This window comes from Labrus mixtus, chromosome 4 (genome assembly GCF_963584025.1).
Source record: "Labrus mixtus chromosome 4, fLabMix1.1, whole genome shotgun sequence".
NCBI lineage: Eukaryota > Metazoa > Chordata > Actinopteri > Labriformes > Labridae > Labrus > Labrus mixtus.
This window is the reverse complement of record NC_083615.1, coordinates 12,353,913-12,378,723: the sequence shown is the minus strand read 5'-3', so window position 1 is coordinate 12,378,723 and position 24,811 is coordinate 12,353,913. Positions and strand designations below refer to the sequence as shown.

Below are 24,811 nucleotides of genomic sequence, written 5' to 3'. Positions count from 1 at the left end.
GTACCTCAGCTTTGGCTGATGTGAGCTATTGAGAAGAACCTTTTGTTAAGTGTTGTCTTGAGCCTTTGCTAGCTGACAGAAATATATGCTTCTAGTGTGGCTTAGCTTTTTATTTACAGATCACAATGCATGGACCATCAAGCACAATGTAATGACATGAATCCAATTTCTACTTTACATTAACTGTAGGCCAATGTCAGCAATCCTAAAACATTGTCAGGAAGAGTAATCCTTAATTTGTATTTAGACAATACACTAATTAGGTCATCAGAAGCAATAGCAGATGAGGAAGCGTAGCCAATATCTCAGTTTAATGAGAATTTTAATTAGTATTATTATATATGAAGAAACATTTATTTTTGTGTAAGACGCAAAACTAAAGCTGGATCAGCTCCTGACACAAGGGTTTTACACATGTCAAATGTTGATACCTACTTTCTGAATGCAACACAAGGCTGATGTGTTGTTCATGATCAGACCAAATTCCGGTTTAACAAAGTGCGTTTACATTGTTTAATTTACTTTGTGATGTTGGAGGAGAGTTTTCAGTTTTCCTTGTCACTTTATTTAACAAAAAGCGTATAACTTGCAGTGATGATATTCTTTATTATTACACTGCGATAAGAGCAATAAACAGCTCTCTTGTGCATTTAAGAAACAAATGTGGGAATTAAATAGTATTTTATCATCACAACAAACACTCATGCTGTCTGCATGTCAGAGCGGCGCAGGGACGCACTGACACACACCAACATACACTGATGTGAATACATACACAGGAACGCCAGCCATCACAGACACATATACTTTGAGTGCAACGGAAGTGGAAACCAGTCCATTATCTGTTCTGACCAAGTTTTTATGGTTGGGAATGTATGATTAAAAAGGTACACTGTATGGGCGCCCTTCTGGTAACTGCTACTAGCAGCAATAACTGGGAGCAATGCAGTTCTTTGGAGGCCTTTTTTGGAACTAGCATGCTTTCCAAATGGCAACATCTAGAACAGGCCCTGCACTAGTTCATATCAAAACAGGGACATATTGGGAAAATTGAATTAGTCGAAGGAAAGGAACAATCCTTCCAAACAGCATGTGTCATTTGGTATTCCAAGCTGGAGTGGTGAAGACATTATGCAACATTCAAAGTGCAAAAAGGCATCCCAGCATTCACTGCCTCCCTTCTTGTAAACAAACATTTGCTGTCTGACCTTGCATGACAGAGCAAGACTCTTTGCTGCAAATAATCCTGTTGGTGCTGCTCAAATTAATTTTGCAGACTCACCAAATTTTCAAGTCAGCCAGCTGAGTGAGGGTACATCTCAAATTACCTGTTTAACCCTTCTAGTAAAATGCTGCCTCATATACACACATTAATACACATTCAAATCCTCCACGCTGTGGAGCCCCCCCCCCCCCCCCCAGGTTGTGAAAGTGCTTGTTGTTTTGTGCGTGACATGATCTGCATCACATGAAGATCAAAATGGCAAGAAAACAAACAGTCTCATTCCATCAGACTGGCCCACACCCGGGGCCCATACCACAGCTATATCAGGCTGGCAGGCTGACGAGGGGCTCGTTTGTAGGGGATGAGACAAATGTGACGTGTCTGTCTGAGAATGGTGTCAAAGAGAGCATGTAACCCTTGGAGGAAAGAAGGAACGGAAGTCTATATTCAGACATGAAAGTTTGAGGATTTGGTGTTTAATCTGACTGCTTGCATGTGAAACTTCTGTTTGCGTGAGTGTGTCATTGTGATAGCAAGTTGGTGTCCTGCCCAGATATTGGCATTTAGCCACCAGATCTGGGCCATGGAAGGAGGAAGAGGAGGAGTTGGACGTGCTATGATCCAGAGGACTGTTGACTGACAGGAACAGTGGCTGTGCACAAACTAGCCAATGATCTTGAGGCTGGAAAACAAGACCACAGCAAAACAAGCTCCAGTATTCAGATCATTTTATAAGTCTGGACTCAGTTGTTGGACATTGAATTGCATGAACAAAGTGAAAATTAGATATTTAAAAATACGGATTGCCTTCTCTGACAGTGATATTGCATGTTAAGGAGGAGTTTCATTAAGTCTGAAATGTTGTATGTGTGGTGTGTTTATTGTCTTTGCAGAAGAAGAAAGAGTTGTAGATGGATATACTTATATTTATTCTGGCATGCATATTTCTCCCCACTGCCAGCACTTATTCTTCCCCCCTGGGCGAGTGCTCGAGTATGATAACACCTCATCCGACGCGGGATGGGGACTCGGCGTAAATCAGAATAAACCCTTTCTGTTTGTTTCTTTTAGTGTCAGAAAAAGCAGGGTGAGTTGGGGCCAATATGAAAGACCATACAGTTTGTTATGTTAAATGTCCCTGCTTGTGCTATCATCTCTGCTTAATGTGCCAGTGAAATTGTGGAATGGCTCATTCTCTTGTGAAGTGTAAACAATACTTATCTAGTGGAAGAGGCAGTTTTTCTTACTCAGTGTCAAACTGCTCTTTGGCTAGCTTTTCTTTTTTTTTTTTTTGCAAACATACCTGTCTCATTTGGACAAGTGTTTAAACTGGCCAGCATTCGTGATCCTGTCCTGAATGTAGGATCATACTCATCTCAGAATTTTGTCATTCAAAATCAGATTTTGCTTCAACAAAACGCCTCATATATTTGTTTGTTTGGTTTTAGTTTAGTGCCACACTCCTGTATCACACTATGTGACTCTCATGGTTTCACTGCAAACAAAGGTTTCTCATATTTGTCCATGTGTCATGGCTGTTGACAGCAGGAGGAGACGTGTGCAGGTGATTTCGGCTTTCGCGCAGAACTTGACAGTTCATTTTGAGATTTTTTCTTACAGTTTACAGCTTTTCATGCATTTGGTTCTTAATGATGGTGCAAAAGACAGATTTAGAGATTAAACAGGCAAAATGTTTATTAACCCTGGTTGGTCTCTCTGCTGATGATTCAAACTATCTTTTTATGGGCAGCCCTTCAGGGGTGTAAAGAACACATCAGAAATGTTTAACATACTAATATTTTCATACATCAAACAATCGTGTTGTTAACCAGATCTAAAATCATTTAATAGATATATTCAAATAGATGAAGATGTTTTAAAGTCATTGTCGGACACAAATTATTTTACTCCAAGCGCTGTTAACTTAATGTAATTAATCATTTAATATGAATGTAAGTATAAAATATTTACACAAATGTTTGACCTTCCCTTACAAGAAAGTTGCTCATATAAATCGTTAGAATAAAACAATTTTTTTTAGGAGTTCGAAATTTGCTGATTATGTTGATTTCTCGCACACTCTACTTTGATATAACTCGTGCTTAACCCACATCTGATTTTTTCCTTTTGTGTTTTAATTAGAAGCTATCTATTTTGAATATGTGCTCATGAGTCCCTCTTTACATCTCAGCTAGTTAAGCAAGAGAAGTTAATTTACTTGTACTGTGTAAGCAAGAATTATTCCTGTGTGAAAGCATGACCGAAAGGAGGACATGCATAATTATCAGGCTGACTTCATCCAGGGTTTTAATTAAGCAGTTTTGTCACAGTTGTTTAATTAAACAGCAAAGGACATAAACTACTTGTTTTGTCCATAGGTTTAGTCATGTGTGTGGTAGGTGTGGTAAGTGTTTGTCGTTATATTTTGGCCCCAACAGTAGTTCAGCACTACCTCAAAATAAATTGAATTACTTGTTTTACAATTATTATTATTCACATTATTTCTTGTGAAGAAAAGGTATACCAATTGTAGGTGAAGATTTATCATTTGTTGCATCTTTCGCGATCCTTTCTTATGTTATGAAGTGTACTGCCCCTGATGAACATTGACAATGGTTATGGTATCTACTGGTTGGCATTCAGCCAGAATTACAATTGGCATTGCATAATACAAACGCTCAGAGCAAAAAGGAAAGTGAAACATACTTTGATAATGAAGAAGTGGGCTGCTCTGTTGGGTATAGTATGTTAGTATACAGACACCTATCAGCATACAGCCATTTTTCCTTTACATGCTTTAGAGCAAGTCCATGGGCTTCCCATTATGTTCATTTTTATGGTATCTAATAAACATATAGGACCTCTTCATCTTTGTGATCGTTATTAACTTTTCAGTCAATGCTTCGTGGGAAATAGAAATGATACACCCACACCCATTGTCAAGCTGCTGAATAGAAGTTGTAAACATGGGAGCATAAAACCAGGAGCCCAGACAGTAGGGAAGTATATAAAACACAAAACACAAACTGGATTCAAAATCTCATGCACCTTTTGTTAGGTACTTGTACAACACCATAGCAGTGTTATTTTTGTGAAAATGTGTATAATGATTATCCTTGTTTTAAGGGATTCAAATCCAAACCCAAATCTTTGTAAAACCTGACATCCCCTGAAAATAGGACACTTTTTAGTAGCAGAATCCCACAACTATCAACTGTTTAAGGTGAGTCAAGAACAAGCTAACCATTTCCTTCAGTCGTCACACTTTGGTTGATAGCTTTATTGTCATGTCATAAAGAAAAAAACAATGAATCATTATAATTTCACCACTTCCTGTAGTCCCCCTGAAACAGAACTTCGAGGGTATCTAATGGCTGTGTTTGGAGTAGTTCCTGCAGAAACAGGATAGAACCAATCACAAGATAGAAGGTGGAACATAATGTTGGATGAATTTGGTTGGATCGGTAGCTTTGACAAAGATTTTTGATTGGTCGAAAAATTTGCCCCTGAATGCAGGGTGAGTCATCAGATATTTGAAATGTTTCACAGGAAGAGAAAATACAGTTTTTTTTAATGTAAAAACCCTCAGATAATGCTTTTGAAAAATATTTTACAGGTAATGACAGATAACCGAACATTAAACACAGGAACACTATAGATTAAAACGGGGAAAATTTATTTTTCATTTTATTGAGACTTTGAAACAACAAAAATCATAACTTTCTAGCTACCAGCAGATTAAAGTTTATATTAGCATTCTTCACTGTCAATATGCTAAAAAAGTGTCTGAATGCTTACATTGCTTGATAAGGCAGAAAAGGTATCAATTCAAATCCAACATTGATTTTAAATAGAAAGTGGTTGAATTTGCTTTCAATAGCTGTCACTAGCTTCTGAATATGCTCCTTTGTGCAGAAGATAAAGATCAAACACTTTAGTTTAAAAAATGTTTTCAGCTGCTATGATTGTCAAGGAAGAAGAAACACTAGGAATAGGGTGGTTGTCTTAATGAATAGCTTGGCTACAGCCTTGAGTTGGATTTTATTCTACACATACATACTCCATATGCTGACTACATCACTCCGCAGGGTAGCAATAAAACTTCAACAGCTTGCCCCTTGCAGAAGTTAATTGGCTTCCCTGGGGAGTGTGAGTCTGATCCTGAGTGATGTCTTTAAGCCACCCTATTGAGATTACATCACTCCATGTTTTATCTGGCTTGCTGCAAGTGGAGATGGTTTAAATGGTGGGTGCATGTTTTCTTTTCTTTTTGTTGAAACCATTACTATAGGTTTTTTCCCTGTCAACTGGAGTTTCTGGAGCTTGATGAATTTGACGATCTGTAATTAGTGCCAACCATAAACAACTGGATTCCCACTGAGCTCTGCCACGGGTGGCTGCCCTCACCACGACAATCTGGAGTTTCCCTTTTGTCCTCTGATGTGTCTGATGTAGAGCCAGCTGCCTGCCCTGGGAGTTGAGCAGTGGGACTTCAGTATGGATAAAGTGGAAGAGAAAGATGGAAAAGAAAAAAACTAACTTGTATCCAGGAGAGGTCAGAGCCCTTTCCTGTCATTCTACAGAATCATTTTCAAATATAGAAAGTGATGCTATCGAAATGCAATTCGAATCCTTGCCTCCTGGAACAGCTCAGATGCTTTTTCTGCCCTGGCTCTGAGATGCACAATAATAATGACATCATGGTTCATGTACCTCATGGTCGCTCTTCATTCCAGTCACTTGTCTAGTCGTTTGGATTACATGCATATTCTAACACAAACATTATATCCACTCACTTGTCAGAGGCTACCCAGGGTGCAATTTTATTGAGATGCTTGAATCATGACATAATAATTTACTATGTAGTCAGACTGGCTGGCTTATTTTGGGTTATGTTGGAATAGACTTCTTTGAGTAGTTTGTTGATTGTCTTTTTTGGCACTTTTTTGGGATGGTGAGCCAGTTTATATGAATCAAATTGGATAAATACAACTAAATAGACACTGAATTGGATTGAACGGTCTTAACAAACTTTCTAAGCCTATATCCCTATCTGGAATGGCCAACTTTCCAGGCTGGTTTAAAGGTCATGGTGAACTCTTGGTTGTTGTTGTCTTGGGAACAGGGTCTGGGCCTGAAGACATGCTCCATGGACCATTGCAAACAGTTGTCTGCCCCTCCTTTTGCCCCGGCCAACTAATTCAGCACACACAACCAATGCAGGCACATGGCTCTGAGGAGGAAACATCTGTGCGTTGCATGCAGACACCACAAGGAAGGAGTGCACTGTTCCTGTCTGTCAGTGTTATTTGAATTCCGAGCAGATGCTGCATTCTGCCTAACGCAAAAGCTAAAAAAAAATGTTATCTTGTAAAACTGTTTTTGTCCCTAAAACTTGTTACATAAAGAAGTAAATCATTTTTTAAACAATTCAGTTTTTTAAAAGCCATTTTTTTACCATCTTTTTAACTGTACTCTCTTTTAGCTCTGTGCATTTGCTGTGATCCCTCTGGCATAAACACGAATATATGAGCTGACATAATATCCATGTCTTTGAAACTTTCTCTTGCACTTCACATTTCCTGCCAAGAGCAACAATGTCATATGTGGTTTGAGGGCCGATGTCATGCATGCAAAGTCTTTGATTCAGGTTGTGTTGAGCTTGGCATGTTTCCCTCCCATTGGGACCTCTTAGTCTTACTTTGAGTCAAAGATGAAAGACTCAAGGCATCTTTATATTTAAGATCTTTCACTCTTGACTGAAGTATCACAGCAGGTTGACTCACACACTTGTTTGTGGTCTCATAGTTATCATTTCCAAAGCTTAATCAATGAAACTTGTGCATTAAAAACAGCAGATTGTAAATCAATTATGCCTGTGGATTCATTAGCAGTGCAGTAGTACTTTTTGGATGCAATTAAACACTTTGCATCACAGTAGCAGTAGTGATGCGCTCAGCTCTATATCAGTCCAGATTGCCATTGCTTAACTCTCATTAAGGGACCTACGGAGCTGTTTAGCTATAAGCCTTGTTAGAAATACTGTAGAGCAATGTCAATTAGATTCAGAGGAAGGAAGTGGTCATGGACAAAATGAGAATTTAATATACAAGCCCAGGGGAGAATTGGCCAGACTCTTCTCTTATTTTGCATCTCTTTTTAAGTCAGAACTCTGCAGTTGATACTTGATTGTGTTCTTACTCTGATGGGAATGTATGCTTTGTTTAGCTCCTATTATGTCTTCTACTTAATCTTTGTCAGTCTCAGTGTGTGTGCTTGGTCTTTGCCTACAAGCTACTAGTGCTAAAACTCATACATATGCAAAAATATTTATATTACAGCAAGCTTTATTGATTTTTGCAGAACATTTTAAATGTGTATACATTCACAGAATGAATGGGTACATGCATCCAAATATGGCCATGTTCACAACTTTCACACCTGCATATGTTCACACAAACATTCACCCCCCACCTTTCCTCTACCCACTGGCAGTCAATATTAGTGTTGGATTACACCTTAAAGCTTGAGTCATGTTTAGAAAGTGGACCCTCTTAAAACAAAAAAATAAAAAGGCTTTCAGTGTAAACAGACTCCCAACCTCTAAACCCTTGGCTCTTAATAGTTTAGAGCCACAACACTAACGATTCCTTATATAGTTTGGTTTCTTGCCTGAGCACACTGTCGTATAGAGAGGGCAAAAGCAGAATGCCATGCCTGCAGGGATGAATTTAGGGCAAGGGAGTGGTTATGACTAATTTCTGTTGACTCATGACTCTAATGAGAATTGGGATGTGACAGTGTTGCAGAATTTGAACTGGTTCATTAGTCTGTTGACATTATTAATGCACACAGAGTGGCTTTTTCGATTTATGATGTGAAAGTTTATTAAGATTATCCCACATCAAGTGGGAACAGGTTCTTTTTTGTAGTCACAGCTTGAAGTTGCTGCAGACAATCATTTATTTTTAACTTTGTCTTACTTCTGCACCAATTCTTAGAAACTTTGAACATGTGATATTTTCTGTTTAAATTGGGGATTTCTCCCTTTTTTTTCCACTTTTATCACTTGGTCAAAGTTTTTGGTCAAAAACATTTGCTCTTTTTGTTGATTAGTGTCAGGTGCTTGTTGTTGAGTTGTTGGTCATTTTAATTTGCTCGTTATAGCAACCTCCTGGTAATTAACCTGCCAATCTTTTGCCAGTGCTCAAACATATCACAATGTTGTGTGCTCGTTTATGTGAAGAACATGTTTTTTTGTTATTCACTGCTATAAAAAGTTTATAGGCCAATAGGTCAGTGAATAAATTGAAGTGTGAATGCAGGAAACAATTGTCATTTCTAAATGAATCAAATCAGTTGATTCTGATTGGCTTGTATCTTTGACTTCTCATGAACACTGACACCACGAACAATTGTTTGTGAAATTAAGCTGACATCTAACCTTTCGTCTCTTCTACTGTTCTATTGTCCACAGGAAAATTTGCCCAAGCCCGCGAATGACCAGTGTTTGAATCATCAAGTTCTGGTGCTTTCACACCTATAAAACTCAAGACAAGAGGGGGCAGCATATCCTGGCTGGTAAGCAGAGTCCACATTTCTGTTCTCTTTTATGACATTTTTTTTTAGGACTGCACAGTTCACCATATTAAAATTGCTGTTTCCATTTGGAGATCTATATCTACATGAAAATTGTTCTATTCATTTTGAATTTGCTATATGATCCATTTCGTTTAACTTACATCCAAAAAAATGAGACTTATGTGTTGAGGGATTTTCCCCTTTCTTCTTCTTTAAGATCTTGGGTGGGTTGGGAGGTGTTCCTGTTCCTAATGTGGGCCAGTAAAAGCCACTAATACATGAGTAACACTGGATTGTACAAATGATTTTCTTCCCCACAGGGTAACATAACACTTATACATCAAAAGTATAAAATCACCTGCAACATCACCACAATGAGGCAAAGAAAAAGCCACTGGCTCACTGCTTTTAATGCATTATTCAGTCTTAACTTGACTTTAGTCATTTTTGAAGTAGACTCAGGGTTCGTCATCCCTGCACAGGGAGACCGAGTGGTCATATTCTGTCTCTTGATTGCTGCCTTGCTGCCTAGGCTAATGTTTGTTAGTTATTTGTACAAGTGCCAGCCCAGCTATAAATCTTTCTTTTTATAACCAGTATTCTCATGCTTTGGCACAGAAGGAATACTACAAAGCAGTCAAATTTGTCAAAGTACTCAGCAACCCCACCCTGTTAATTCTTTGTGGGTTGGATGTATCTTAGAGTAGGTTTATCCACAACATGTTTGTGTATGATTAGTACCCAAGACCAAGGGGAAACAAAGGTCATAAACATGTCAAGGTTTTTTCCCAGCATTCCTGTTTCCCACAATGATGTTAATTTTTTTTAGTTATATTTAACTAACGTTCAAATGATTCACTAGGAATGCTATGTCTGTTCTATGATACAGTCATCGTGTCTTGCTGGGAAATGATTTCATCCCTCCTGACTTCATGAAAAGGGTATTTCAAAAGTGTAGCTTCATGCCACCTTCAGAGCTCAGCAGCTATTTTTGGCCATGTTTTGTTTTTTGTTCTGTTTTGATGTTTATTACCTTGTGTACTCTCAAATATGAGACTGCTTAGTTGTGCTGTCCCAGCAAGTCCCGCTGTATTTAACATGGTTGTCATGGCAGTTCTATTTAATATTCAACCCGCATATTTCTATTTCTTTCTCTCCTCCCCCTGACACATTTAATCTGTTACTTGTGTGCAGTTGTGTCTTGCAAACATTTTGTGCTGTTTTTGCTATAGTTGCCCACAGTTTGAACTGGGTATATGTGTACTGTGAGGCAGTTTAATCAGCAATATGTCTTTAGCATAATTGGACTGGCCAACTCTGGCCGAGTCCAGACCAGCCACAACAGAATGCTCTGTGTTCAAAGCCTCTGACCAACAGACTCCGCACCATCCCGTCTTAGAAAGGGTGAGGGGGGATCTTTAGGGGATGTGATTTGAGAGAGTTGTTTCTTGACATAATTATCTTTTAAATGCTGATTCACTGATAGTGGAGTCATTAGCTTGAATGTACTCATGAGGGTGTAAGAATGCGACATCCATATCTCCTGATTTCCTAAGGGGCACTCTTAATTATTGGGATGGGGGGGCATCTCAGGGAAAAATTAGCAATAAATATATGATGCAGCAGTGGTAAAGTCAGAGATTTATTACTTCTCTCAAAGTCAAAACTTGTGCTCTCATGGAAACAACAATGTTAATGTTAATATGTATTCTATTTCATGGAATAGTAGAAAAAGTAACATCCCATATTTCAGTTGTAAAAAGTTACTGAATTATTTATGATGCTATAAGATACCTGATAAGTTATGTTAACGTCATCTGTATCTGCTTGACGAGTTGTTAATGTTTACTTGCCGATGGCTTCCCTAAAGAGTTCAAGTGTAGCGGTTGAGTCCCTCTATAGTGTCCGACCACTCTAAAAGCCCATGTGTATTAACTCTCTGTATATAAGTATAGATCCATCAAGATTACACATTGTTGACTCGTGGAAGCTCTTTAAGTTACTCTCTTTATTGACTGCTGCATTTCCCCGCAGTGATTGTCCTTGATAAATAGATTAGGATGTTCCCTGTGCTCTATACTTCTTACCACTTATACAGTGCTCACTAAAAGTGTCCTTGCTATCTTGCTCCAACAGTAAACAATGTAAAGTTTTCCCATTAGGACCCCATAGATAAGGTTTAAATCAATTAGGCTACAGAATGTATCTAACTTCCAGGAATTGCAGTGTGAAAGTGGGGAATGATGAACCTTGGGTGCTTGTCCGTCCTTCAAGCCCATCATGTCAATGGAGCCAAGGTCAGAGAAGATCAATAACTGAGTGTGTGTCGGGCACATGTATTCCCATCACACTCCTGCTCCAATGCACCCCCTCTCAATACCAGACTTTCCCTGAAGGCCCCACTAAGTGGACTGTGGAAACCAGCAGCTGTCGGAGTTCTCATCAGAGAGAGAGAGAGAGAGAGAGAGAGAGAGAGAGAGAGAGAGAGAGAGAGAGAGAGAGAGAGAGAGAGAGAGAGAGAGAGAGAGAGAGAGAGAGAGAGAGAGAGAGAGAGAGAGAGAGAGAGAGAGAGAGAGAGAGAGAGAGAGAGAGAGAGAGAGAGAGATAGAGAGAGAGAGAGAGAGAGAGAGAGAGAATTTCACTGAGGGAGTCACGGAAGTCTGAAATATCAATATCAAATGATCCATGGGTCAGCTCTCCACTGCATTTCTTTAACCATTAGTCAGAGGGAACCTCAGAGACATTGAGTCACACATCACAACTCATGAGCTCATTGGATTGACCCTTTTTTATTACTATTGTATAATTGCTCTCTATTCTTTATTTTTTACATATCTAACATTATCAGGTGTAAGGAGATATTACATTAAAATTTTAACAAATCTAATCTGTGTATAATTCAAAAAAGAACAACAACAATCACTCAAACTCACAAAGGCATGTTTCACAACTGTTCCTTACACACATGTATACACATTTTTAAAATAGAAGATGCAGGCTGAAGACCCTAAATAAGAAACAAAGGACAACTTTTTACATAAAAGCAGTGACTTTAGTATGTTCAAAGTAAGAATATGCAACTTTTTGATCCAGTAGATGTCGGCATTGAGCACCAGCATGAAACCAACATAATTCACGCTGCATTGTTGTGTTAGCATGCTAATGCCAGCACTCTTTATTTTGCTCGTATCTTCACACTGCATGTAAATTTACACAAAATGACCGTAATCTAAAAACGCTTATGTGACATTCAAATCAGCAGTGAGAACAGTATGTTATTCTTCTTTTCTCTTGTCCCTCAATTAGACAACTTTTATATGCAAGGGGATGAGCCCTGAAAACATGCTGTAGATACAGCTCGGAAAGCATCACAGACAGTGAGACTCGGATGTCACACTCATTGTAGACAGTCATGACTCACAGAGTTATTTTCAGACGATATACTTGATTATTGCTACTGATTATTGCAACTTTAGTATAATAATAGTAAAAATCAAATGAAAAATAGAAGCCCTAGGTACCCAATACTGGGTATTTCTCTTTATTTATGACTAAAACATACATGCAAACTCCTGCATACTGTCCCCTGTAAAAATGCACAAATATGTTGCACTAAGTATTACACAAGAACGTTCCATCGTATTCCTGAAATGTATACTGCCCTCTCTCTCTCTATTGTGGATACTTTTTGTTTGAAATATTACTGAAGATCCTAAGTTATACGATAGCTTTGGTACTTTTTGATAGCATTGATCATTCAAATAATGGAGATGGTATTATTTTCATACTATATTGAGATGTATTGGATTATATTTTGACAACCTCAGTTCACTTAGCACATATTAGATTTAACTGTGAAACATTTGAATGTCATTTGATAACATCAAGAGCTTATCGTTTAAAAATATTTTCCTCGGGCCTACACCCCAAAAACCCTGACCACATGTTCAATTATTGTCTTTCCCTTGCCATCACCTGCTAATGGAACAAAGGTGAAAAGGTGAAATGAAATCAGTTTGACATCCTAGCCTAGTTTTGGTCGACTTGGGAAGCCTTTTTCAAAATGATTTTCAGAGGGGTGGGTGGCAGTCTCCCCTAAATTCCACCAAGCTGTGACCTCTGTTCCCTCCATGCTGCTTGCTATAGTTATCCCAGGCCTGTTTCTACTTAGTTATGGCAGGAATGTGCCATAGCATGAGAAGAGGTCATCGTTCCTCACGACCTGCCATGGCTCTTCCCAAGTCCTTAGTCAACGCTGCCAAGATATGGACATGCTTTCCCACGCATGCAGCTACCCTCCCATTCATCAAAGAAGAACGTTGATATTTATTATGCAGGGAGCTTTGCTTTTCACAGGCTATTTAGAGGAAGTATCTGTTTTGTATTTTTCTTTGAAGCTCTTCTTACCCATACAGTCTGCTTTCTAAATAAATCCATTCTCAAGTTTATGTTGTCATAAGTTGAAGAATGGCTTCACTTTGAATCAGCCTCAAATTCCCAGTGTCCAAGTTGTGTTATTGAATATGATTTTTTAAGATTTTGTTTTCCTTTGCAATGCCAGTGTAATGATTTGATGGACTGTTATATCTGTCAGTCTGTCCACCAATCTCGACATAACTACTTAATGACTTGCCATGAAACTTTAATGTTTTGATGTTCCCCCACAGGATGAAACCTTTAGACTTACTTTAGATACATTGGTAAAAACCTAAATTTCTTATACCACCAACTTGAGATTGGCATTTGAGTATTAAACAGCTTTAGAAATATCAGACAGATGGGGATTGCCATGCAATTTCAACAAATTGGTACCAAGAAGATACATCATTACGCCGTTGGTGATCCGCTGACTATTATTCTGTTGCAACCATGAGGTAATACCGGTAGTTCTTATTTTTCCTGTCACATATCTCAAGTTTTGCTACCCAGAAAGGGACAAGAAATAGGACAAATATTCATAATGGCCAGAAAGTGTACTCAGTTTATTTTATTCAACTTATTTTAACCAGGAGAGAAACGTTGAGATAATGAATATCTTTTTCCAGAGTATTCTGGCAAGACAGGCAAGAAATACAGATAACAAAGTTCCTGACACACAATGAGCAGGGGATCCACTGATTTTTCCTCCAGTGCCTCAATGAAGTTAACATTTGATTTCTTATTGTCAATCACTATTAGGGGATTCATTATAAAAACCTTAGTCCAATACTTCACTTTTTGGCTGAACCTACACAGTGACCACAAGTGCTATGAAATATAATTGTTAGTTTGTAAGCATGCTGATGAGGGCATTAAGCTTCATAAAGCCTTACAAGTCTATGCATGACTGTACACTCTTAAGCCATATTTTATGAGTTTCTTTGTGGCTCTCAGACCCCTACAGAGGCTGCTCCTACAAGATGTGAATCATCCATCCACAGTGTATTGCACTGTAACCACAAAAACCTCATTTAAGCTTCTTTCCCACATGCATCTTAACCCATAAATGCGCTGGCAAGTTTCTGTGTCTCCCATCATGTGGGATTAGGAGCTGGAGTCGATTTTCTGTTTGAGATGCTCTGAGTAATTATCCAGCTCATGACATTCATATTTGCGCTGCTAAGAACGAAAGCAACAACAGTCGTCTTAGAAGCATGTGAAGGTCAATGTCATTTTTGCATGTGTGACTATGGTGGTCTTTTTGAAGTAGGGTTATCAGTTTTAATAGTTTAATAATTACCTTGAGATTACACTGCACAAGACATTTTGTGATTTTACTAATTTCATGTTACCTTGGTAACTGTATGTTTCTGTTTCCTGACTTAAGTTTGGAGCCCATTTCTCTGACCACACGACCATTTTTCAGAAAATATTTTTTAGATAATTTTGCAGTGTTTTCGTCACATGGAGAGCAGATAAATTAAATTACAAATAACAGTGATACTAATGCATTATCAACAATGCCTGCATTGCTATATTTGCCAACCTTGAAAGAGCACGCAAGGGCAAGGGTAGAGTGGGAAGTCCCTACTTTTGAAAATAGATCTAGTTTCTTCACATGCTGTCACTTAATCTGTGCGTTAGATTTATTGGCCACCAGTCTGCCCAAAGACTTTCAACTTGATCTGCGACAAGCCCTTTAGTCTGACCACCTATTGTTTCACTGTTTAGTCAACCTTGTCGTGCTAGTCTCTTCAAACAAGCTGAAGTTTCAGCTGTTTCAGCCTCTGCCCCCTGGATGTTTTCTGCTTTGAAGATCAAATGATAAATGGGATTTCATGCTTTGTAATTGATATTAAAGTAAAAATTGGAATATTTCTAAAACAAGTATCAGTGTTTTCTTATTGCGATGCCTCAGGCTATCTTATTGAATTACACAGAGCTCGGCAGTGCAGTAATGGTTCCCTCTTTCAAGTCATCTGACCTTTAAAACATAACTTGTTTTAAGTCTGTACTGCCAACATGGTGTCTAATAGATACACATTTGATCACTGCATGAGTATCATTTATTTTTTAATTTTTAAAATCCTGAAAAATGGTTATCCAAATTGGACCTCAGCTTTCCCTGGTTTGCACTGTTCAGTAGTGTTCCAAAATGACTCCACCTGCATATTGTTATTACCTTTGGCAAAATTACGGCAGACTACCACTGAGAAACTCTGAAGTATTCGATGGAAAAGAAGAGTTAAAGTTTGCAGAAAAGTTCTCTAAAAGTTGTTGAACAGACAGATCAGCAGGGCCTTACTTTTATTACAGATCATGTGTGCACACAGGCACCCACACGCAGACTAATACATGATTGACGTCACTCTGTATTGGAGTTGATGTGCGAGGCTAGATAAAGAAGTGATAAAACGTTGCCTGCAAGGGATTTATCATCCTGTCAATTTTAAAGGGATTTAGCTGCCATTAGAATCACAATATATCTGAAAGTAGAACCTGAACATGTATTAAGCGTTAGCAGGTTTATTGACAACCTAGGAGTTACTCCACTGAATGCAACTGCTGGAAATGCATGATTATGCTTCATTGGAGGGAAGAAGGTTTGAGGGGGTGCTAAAAAAATGTCATATTAACTACTTTTCCTCCTAGAAAAGAACTGCTATGTTCTTCAGTATTTTTTAGAAGGTAGGTCAAGGAAAAATGGTTTCCTGCCCTCCGAGTCTAAGATTTATTACATAACCCATCCGTGACAATCTTATTAAGCCTTTATCATTTGGAAAGACTGGCTCAGAACAGTGCAACCTCTGACCATTGTCATCTGGGTGGATGTTATGGGTGAGGAGAGTTGAGTTTCTCTGCTCAGTATAATGTTATCGTGCCTTGTTGTGACTCCTCCACACCCGGCCGGACCCTCTTCCTCCCACCCTCTATAGCATGTTTTGTCAGCTGTGTTTACATGCCAGCTCTCTGAAACTTGAAGGGTGGGGTGAATGCTTTCCTCTGTACCAGACCTCTGACATCTGTCTGGATTTAACATCATTCATATTTTTCTATTGGTGTTACATGACACATAATTGCTAGGTCAAAGTCTGTGTACATATTGCAAACCCTTTCATGTTAAAGAAAAATATAGTTTTCATTTTACTTCTCCCGCTTATGTCAAATAAACGTCTTACCTTTAGAAGTAGCTGAATACTATACATACTATTAACTTTAAAATTGAGACCAATATTACCAGGATAAATGCCTTTCTGACTGTTTAACACTACCTTAGAGAATTTAGGTTAACTTGCATGGTAAATGTAAATTGTTTAATCACAATCTTACTGGACTTAAATCTAAAATAGCAACTTTAATAGTTTTTTGTCAAGCCAAACACCAATCAAATTTGAAAGATGTACCTTGTTATTTCAGACATTTTTCTTGACATTAATATATTGACCTGCACAGAAGTATACAATGACTGTTTTCAGCTCATGAAATAAGTTTGGTTGGTAAAGGAAGGTCGGAACTGCACTCAAGGGTATACTTTTAACTTTGACCTTCCACTTCCCCTAAGAGCATATTTCCTTTATGGAAAATAATGCAAACCAATCAGTCATTTAGCTGGAAAGAAAGCATCTATACCACATACATTATTGATGAGCACTATGAAGATCGAGCTCTGAGCTAATAGGCAATCTTTCATCTGTGGTATACAGAACATTAGGTACCCCGGATCATTGAGAGTCCAATCCCTGACCCTCTCTCAACACTCCTACTCTGTTATTGATCATTTGCGCTCTAATTCAGCCCATTTCATTCAGAATATTATGCAGTATAGATGCTTCTAGTGCACAAGACCAAATGCCTGGGAATAAGAGATCAAGGCAATAAGGTTTTGGAATTACCCCAAGTAGATATCAGCAAAGTCGCCTTCTTTCTTTCAATTTTGTTTCAACCATATAGTCCCCATACACAATGGTAGACTGATGACAAACACGTTTACATAATAAATACCATTCAATTCAACATAAACCAAGTTATTTTTATTTGTTCTGTTCCTTTTCATTGTTTTTTTATTTGCAATTCAAGCAATCATTGCAGTTCATTAAAGGGGAAAAGATGCAACAATCAATTTTTTTTGGTTTGGACTCAGCTTCACATGCACAGTTATTTGTTCAAGAATGAGAATTGACTAGATTGTTAAAGGCCTGGTCTCAACCATATATTGATTCCAGCACTGAAGTAACTGAGGATATATCTGGAGTATTAAGTGAATTAATGGCAACGCATGAGTCAAGTCTTTTATAAAATCGTTTAATCATATTATTATTAAGGTATCAAGTTAAACACAGTACCTGATCAGTATTACCGTAAGTACAGCAAAAACACAAGTTATTTATTTTCATCAATCATATTTTCATACTGCAGTGAAGTTCAAGCAATCATGAAAAGACTGGCTTTAAATAGCGTTAAAAAATGAATGTGCCTCTGACAAAGGCAGAAACCAGATGGGGACCTGAACTGGTAATGCCATTCAGATGTTAACACTGAAGCTATGTCACTGAGGAAAAATGAGAAATGATTAAGTCAGCATGATTACCCAGGAAACTTTTAAGGGGACATGTACTTTTTTTCTATTCTTGTACAATGAGGACAACCCTCTACAATCAAGTTATTGCTTTTACTTACCTGTCACTCAAAAGAAGATTCTCTGTTGCCAATAGTTTCTTTCATAACTTCATCACAGCTCAGTAAGTTTGTGTCTTTCCCAACAATCACAAATTAGTGAGCCATTGCCGCATTTAGTGGAAATAATATGTTATGTATATGTATATAATATGTTATTGAAGTTTGTGACAATAAAAACAAAGAAAAAGGCTGCAGCACTTTGTCACATATCCCCATTAAACCTTGAGATAACGCCTGAATCAAAGAGCGCTTTTGTTTCTGGAGGGATGAGGACTCGTCTTTGAAAATGTTATATAAACTACCATGTTGAGACTCCGAATTTAAAGCAAAGATTAGGATTGTTTCTTCCAGTGTTTCAAGGTAATTACTTTATATCCACGGATTGATAGTCTGTCTTTTTCCTTTGGAAACTTTTCATGTCACCTCCTGCCAGAAGGCTCACTGAGCCAGATCTGTCTTCAGAAGCCAAACGGCTGAAGTGAAATTAGATTTTAGGGAACTCGGCAGGGGATGTGAAAAAAGTAGAATCTATTTTAAGCAGGGTAGAGTGGGACAGGGTCAAAAAATGACCAGAAATGTAACATCTTTTTCAATATCCCGTCAAGGTGAGAAAGAGACTCAGTGCAAAGTAAGATGAATCTCTAATGAAGAATAATATCCAGTGTGGGACTTTCTCATTGTGCTGCAGCTGTGCAGAAAAGTGCAAATATGTTTTAAGACTAACTAAGACATAATGTAATTAGAACAAGACAAATCATAACAGTAATAAGCAAAAAATAAAAAAAAATAAAAAACAGGTTTACAGTTTGTTCAATAGATGCTACTGTTTTACTTGTATACGTCTTATACTACAGTCTTCTTTATGGATAATTATAACCATGTCAAACACATGACTCCTGTGGAAAAACAACAACAGCAGATAATATGACTGACTGACATCGCCATCCTTTTATTGTGTGACTTCTTGAAATGGCACTTCATAGATCACCATTGCCCTTTGTTCATCTTGTTCCAGAGATACAGACTATTGCATCTTACTACTGTGATATTTTTCCCCTCCTCATGGAAGTTAAATCTGTTCAAGGATCATTAGCTGCAGTTCTGTGCTGCAGGGTGCAGCAGTAGCAGCAGCCTCGTTGGCAGCCTTGTTTCTTCATCTAGTGTCACACAAAATCATTAGGTTGTTATATAACATTGCTTGCCATGAGGTTTTTTTGTATACAAGCACTGAACATTTAGTCTTCACCTTAACATACCTATGTCTTAAAACCTGATGATCCCTAAAACCACTCCTAGAATCTAATGTATTCCCTGTTTAAAAAGTCAAATTCACATTCCAAAAGAGGTTGGATTCATGTAACATGGCAGACTGCACTGTCGAAAGCTCATCATGATGTTTGAAAGAGTGAAATACACAGCAGTCCAGAGCTACATTGTTATAAATCCCTGAACGCTGTCAGGTTGCAACGTGATACTGCTCTTAAAGCCTTCATCGCCTCATCCATGGTCGTGGCTGTGTTGTGGCGTCCTGTTGGTGCATGTCTCTCACAAGCTCAGCTGTTGGTGGAATGCAAGGCTGGTAGAGTTTGAATATTTCTTGGCCGGCTGGCACAGATGTGTGAGCATCACAATGCATCTCTTCAGGCCCGAGCAAAGCCACCAAACATTCCTACAAAATCTTTCACAGGTTATCTGAAAACAAAAACAGAACGTACACAGAGCAATAGGTTGTGGTTACAGTTGGAAATGCTTCAGGTTCATACAGGGAGGATTCACACAATAATTGTAAATTTGAATCTTTGGTTTTCTTATCTCGTGAGTCAATTTGAATCTTTGTGTGATGATGACATTTGAAACAGTTTTCCATTCAAAATAACTCTTGATTCAATTATGAGAAAGAGGACCCATTTGGTGCCTTTACTTCAGTGCAAACAATGGAGTTGCAAACTTTGCCAACAGATTAGCAAATAAGACAAACTTGACAATGGTGGGTTCAGTTTTAGGTGAACTGTTTTGATGTTTTGAAAAACATAAAAAATGGTGTGTGAGAATGTGTGCAATGCATGACTTGTAATTGATTGATTGACAATCTTAAATGAACTATAACTGAGCTTTTTGTTTCAAAGCTTAAGGTCAGCAGCCATACTTCACCTAATATTTAGAAGTACTGTTTTAAAATAAAGTGTTGACAATCAGCAAATATGAGGGAAACAGAGCAAAACACTGTGGTGTTCTAAGATAGAGACACCATCTTTTCCTTCCGATAATGAAACCTTGACATGATTATCTGCCAATACCAAGTACCCCTCTGATACTGGTGTGATTAATATTTCAAAATGTTTTGAAAGTTCGATACATTTTGGATACTGAGTGTTAAATAATGATACAATCTCTGTTGTTTTCACAATAAGCTTTAAAAAACAACATCTATTTCTTAAGACTGGTGCGCAGGAGAGGAATGACTCAATCAAAATTGCGGCCAAACTCCAACTCATAAAAACATTGGCAGCAATTTGGTACCGAAACACTGCCAATGTTTTTGTGCGATATAGACAGTAGGGGTGTGAACGGTTACAAAGAATTGTAAACGGTTACACGACGTCATTTTTTTCGGTTCACGGTTAACCTTTTTTTTTTTTTTTATTAATAAAAAGAAAAACCAATGGAGGGTGCGGCCGCTTTTCAGAAAGATTCCTCCGCATCACTGCCGTCGCTCAAAGTTGTCAGACAGATACAACTGTGCTTTATAAAGTAGGCTATATAAGTAACACAGAAAACTTGCCAAAGAAGTTATACGAGTAGGGTATGTCTGTCTGTGAATGTGTGTGGGTGGGGGGAGCGAATGAGGAGAGAGAGAGAACTAGGCGAGTGTGTGTGTTCGGCAGGTGTGTGCGAGAGGCAACGTTATGATGCCAGGGACCGGAGCAGAATAAGCAGGAGAAATCAGAGTCATGATGTTAAGTGTATGTACAGTTCAAGCTCTGCGAGCGTAATAAATGGCCCGGTACCTCAAAATAACAAGCCGGACTCTCCGTGTCTGTTTACGCCTTGCTGCACCCCAGTGAAGTGACGGGGGTTAGCCCCCAAGTTGAGGACTACAACTTCGGTCCTGGAGCAGATAAATAAGTCTCCCCTGTGCGCCCTGACCACGGTTGGAACACGAAGCAGGAAGGTTAACACTCCGCTTAGTTAATATGCTTAAATTCAGCGGGTTGTCTCGTCTGATCTGAGGTCGTAGTCGAATGGGCCTGACCCTCGGGACTGCGCAATCCAACATTTATCACGTGCATTTGTGAGCGCAGTAACGTTGTCAAAGTGGAACATTTGTAGCTTTATTCATTTCTAAATAAATAGTGTCTCTAAAACATTTTAAAATAATGAAAAAAAACGGTTATGATTTACTAACCGGTTACACGTGTACACGTGCACACCCCTAATAGACAGTGTGCAGGAGTTTGCTTGCAATTTATGGCGACTGAAAATACCCCATATTGGGTGCTGAGGACTATTTTTATTGCTGGGGTATATTGATATTGTTAGATTGTTTCTAATATAATATCGAAATTTAGAAATGTGGAATCCTCACAGTCATTATACATAATTTCAGTAGAAAGCTCTGACTTCTGACATTTGTATAACTTAGACTAACATAACACTCTTTAGCTATAGAATGATTTTTAGTTTCATTAAATATATTATCTGAAAATACAATTGATTTTGGGGGATTCATTGGTTATGGTAGTGGGCGAGCATTGATTGTCATACTCGCCCATAATTTCCCTTTTCTGGAGTGTGGTGCTTTGCTCCCATAGTGTTAGTCTGTAGGTGGTAGAGAAACTTGAAGTTATCTCTGTTTTTGCCCTTAAGGTGTTCCTAGAACTAATGAGTGTTGAAACTTTATCTTTTCATCAAAGACTTGCCTGTTATTTTAGTGTGGAAATGTGAATTCTTAGATCTCTAGATCATCTTACAGACCTGAGGCAAACACATACAGTATGCAAGAGAATCTGGCAACATCTCCTTTTGCAAACTCGCTTTTAGTGAGACCTATAACTCTAAAACCTGTTTAAATTTTCCTCACTGCCCTTTGGAATTCTATTCATATTGCTGCTCGGATCGTAGAGCAGCAGAGTCACTGGCAGCGTAGCTACCAGTGACTCCCCTCATTATTTGGTATCCAGTTTATATTCTGAATAATACTTCAAAAGGCTAATTTGGGCCTAGCATCCTAAAAATAGAACTCTGTGACACGAGGCTGTTCAACTCAGCAGGGAACGCTTTCGCTCACTGTTCTAATGACTTCATTTCTATGCATCGGGAGCGGCGCTGATGGATTTTGAAGTCTCGCTGCGTTTTTTGATGACTCAGTCATCACATCCATAATACTTATCATGACGGTCTAAGAATGCAGCTTGAAGACAGCTCTGTGACTTTGGCTTGCTTTAAGCAGTCTTCAGAAAGTGACAGTGAATATTAAATGCAGTCTCACCATTTTACCTCATTACCTGTCTTTCTATCCACTTATTGAATAACTTTCCATTGCTATTCTAATGTAGTGACAGCTTTCTGACATACTGCCTGCCCAGAATTCATGTTGATGACACAGATTGTACAGGAATCTCTCTTTAAAAATCAAAACTGTAGACTTATCACTATTTGGTCAAATGTTCTTTGTGAATGAAAAGTTAGGACCTGACTGAAACATGTAGATCACATGGCGTGTGACACCACTTCAAACACATGCACGGGTCCGTTTTTTTCCATAAAAACTGCAGGACATATTGATATGTTTAAAGCATAATTCTTTAGTGCTGTCCTTTTTTCCAGGATTGACCCATACAATATCTACTGGAAGTCAGTGAGTACGATGACACAGACCACCACCTTAGAATCAGCAGACACCACAACTACTGTACCTTGTAGTAGGGATGAGGATTGTTAATATTTTTGCTATTGATACTATTGTCAAGACTCCTTAACAATCCGAGTCTTTATCAATACCACCATCGGTAATTTTCCATTATTTGGTGGAGGAAGAGATTATTTATTTTGAACAGAACTGGTATATCTATTCTATATTGCTTGGAAAACAAACAACTTTGTCTAACAAACAACTGTTTATTGAGTTTTTTTTTTTTTTTTTTTTTTTTTTTTTTGCCAAAACCAAACTTATTTTTCTTGACCTTACATTTGAACATTTCTTGCAGACATTTTATTTTGTCTAATAGCCGTTTTACTGACCCGACTTTGAGCACATTATAATCTTACCTTATGTCATATCATTTAGTTAGTTAACTTGCGTTTTCCTTTTGATTTCAAAATGGATTTCAACATGGGATGACTATTTTGAACTAACAGGACTTGCTTACACAGTTAGGGTGCACTTACTGTGACTGCTTTGAGTGGAGGTGGAGGATGACAGTCCTTCAGCAGCAGCAGTCTATATTCTGTGTCTGAAGGTTACTGGCAGGTGCAGCCAGAGTTGACTGTTGAGTTTTTTCAACCTAAATAAAGTCAAAGGTTTTTCTTTTTGGTTTAATTTGATTCACAATGCCAATGTGCTTGTTGGCTGGCAATTTAATTTTGTTCAAAATCCTGCATATTTTGTGCATCGTGAGATTGTGAAAAATTGGCAAGAACAAGCCATTATGTTACATGCAAAGAAATAGAGGGCACAAAGACTAAGGTACTCGGTGTCTTTCTACGCCATTGATTCAATTAAGAGATATGCCAAGTCATTCTATCTTACATTTTTTGCATAAGAAATGTGGTAAAGATTTCAATGATAAATGCCTTATTCTAATTCTTGTTTCAGAAATATAACCCTCTCCATCAAAGGCTGGTACAGCCTGGTATTATTTCATCCTCTTGTTTATAATAATTGGAGCACCATACTTTACATTAAGGTTTTTAAATTTCCCTCAACTTGGAAATCTTACTTCCAGCAATCTATTGTGGAGCAAACAGATGGGAGAGACAGTTGCTTCTTTCCCTTGTGGTCACTTCTTTGTATTCTTCCAGTGTCTTACATCTTTACTTCTGCCTCTTTGTCTTTACCTCTTTTCATTTCCCTCTTGTCTCTCTCTTTCTTTCTTTCTTTCTTTCTTAGAGGGTCCTTCACAGGTTCTTATCACGTAGTTAGTCTTAGAAAGGCCCTCAGAGACCTCCTGCAATCAGATTGGAGCAGGAAGCCAACACCAGCAGGATTTGCAGAGGGGATAATTCTGTACTTCACAATCATGATCCTCTTCTCTCTTTCCTGTTCATCTCATTCAACTGACAGGAACTATAATTCTTGTTTTTAGAATGTTATTAAAGTGTATCTATGGTGAGGATTCAAATCTTGTGAATACAGTTCCAGTACAGATTTCTTTAAAATGTTTACAGTTGTAGAAAACAGAGTGCTCAGCTAATGTGCAGAAATTAGATTTTCTGTGGTGGGAGGAAAACCGTCATATAATAGCAGTTATATTCACATAATGGCAGTTATATTTTAAACACAAGGCGGATGTGGTGCATAGATTACAAGTTAGGAATGAACTTCTAAAAGCAAGTATATGTAGACTTAATGTCCACCAAATGGTATATGTTCATAGTCTGTTGTTTTAACTATTTTTGTGCTCTAAGTATATATCTCTGCTATATGCTTGTCATGCCTCATTCTCTGGCCTACTTAAGTCGTTTTTATACTTCGGGTGGCTTGTTTACCCAGTTTTAATTTTGAGATCTTTATTATGGGGCGGCTCAGACTCAGTTGGTAAAGTTGGTCGTCTCCTAAACGGAAGGTCAGGGTTTCGATCCCCAGCTCCTGCTGGTACATGTGTCCTTGTGCAAGACATTTATCTCAAATTTTTGCTCCCGCTGCTTTGCCTGCGTTCTATGAATGGGGATTAGTTACTTCTGATGGTC

The 24,811-nt window shown here is 38.2% G+C and overlaps 1 protein-coding gene across 1 annotated transcript in view; it reads left to right on the top strand.

Moving 5' to 3' along the window:
• Positions 1-24,811, top strand: part of peak1 (pseudopodium-enriched atypical kinase 1) — a 103,942-nt gene that overhangs the window by 9,795 nt on the left and 69,336 nt on the right. Inside the window, exon 2 of the mRNA XM_061035908.1 lies at positions 8,703-8,806. The gene's annotated coding sequence lies outside the window, so the exon portion shown is untranslated. The remainder of the gene's footprint in view (positions 1-8,702; positions 8,807-24,811) is intronic.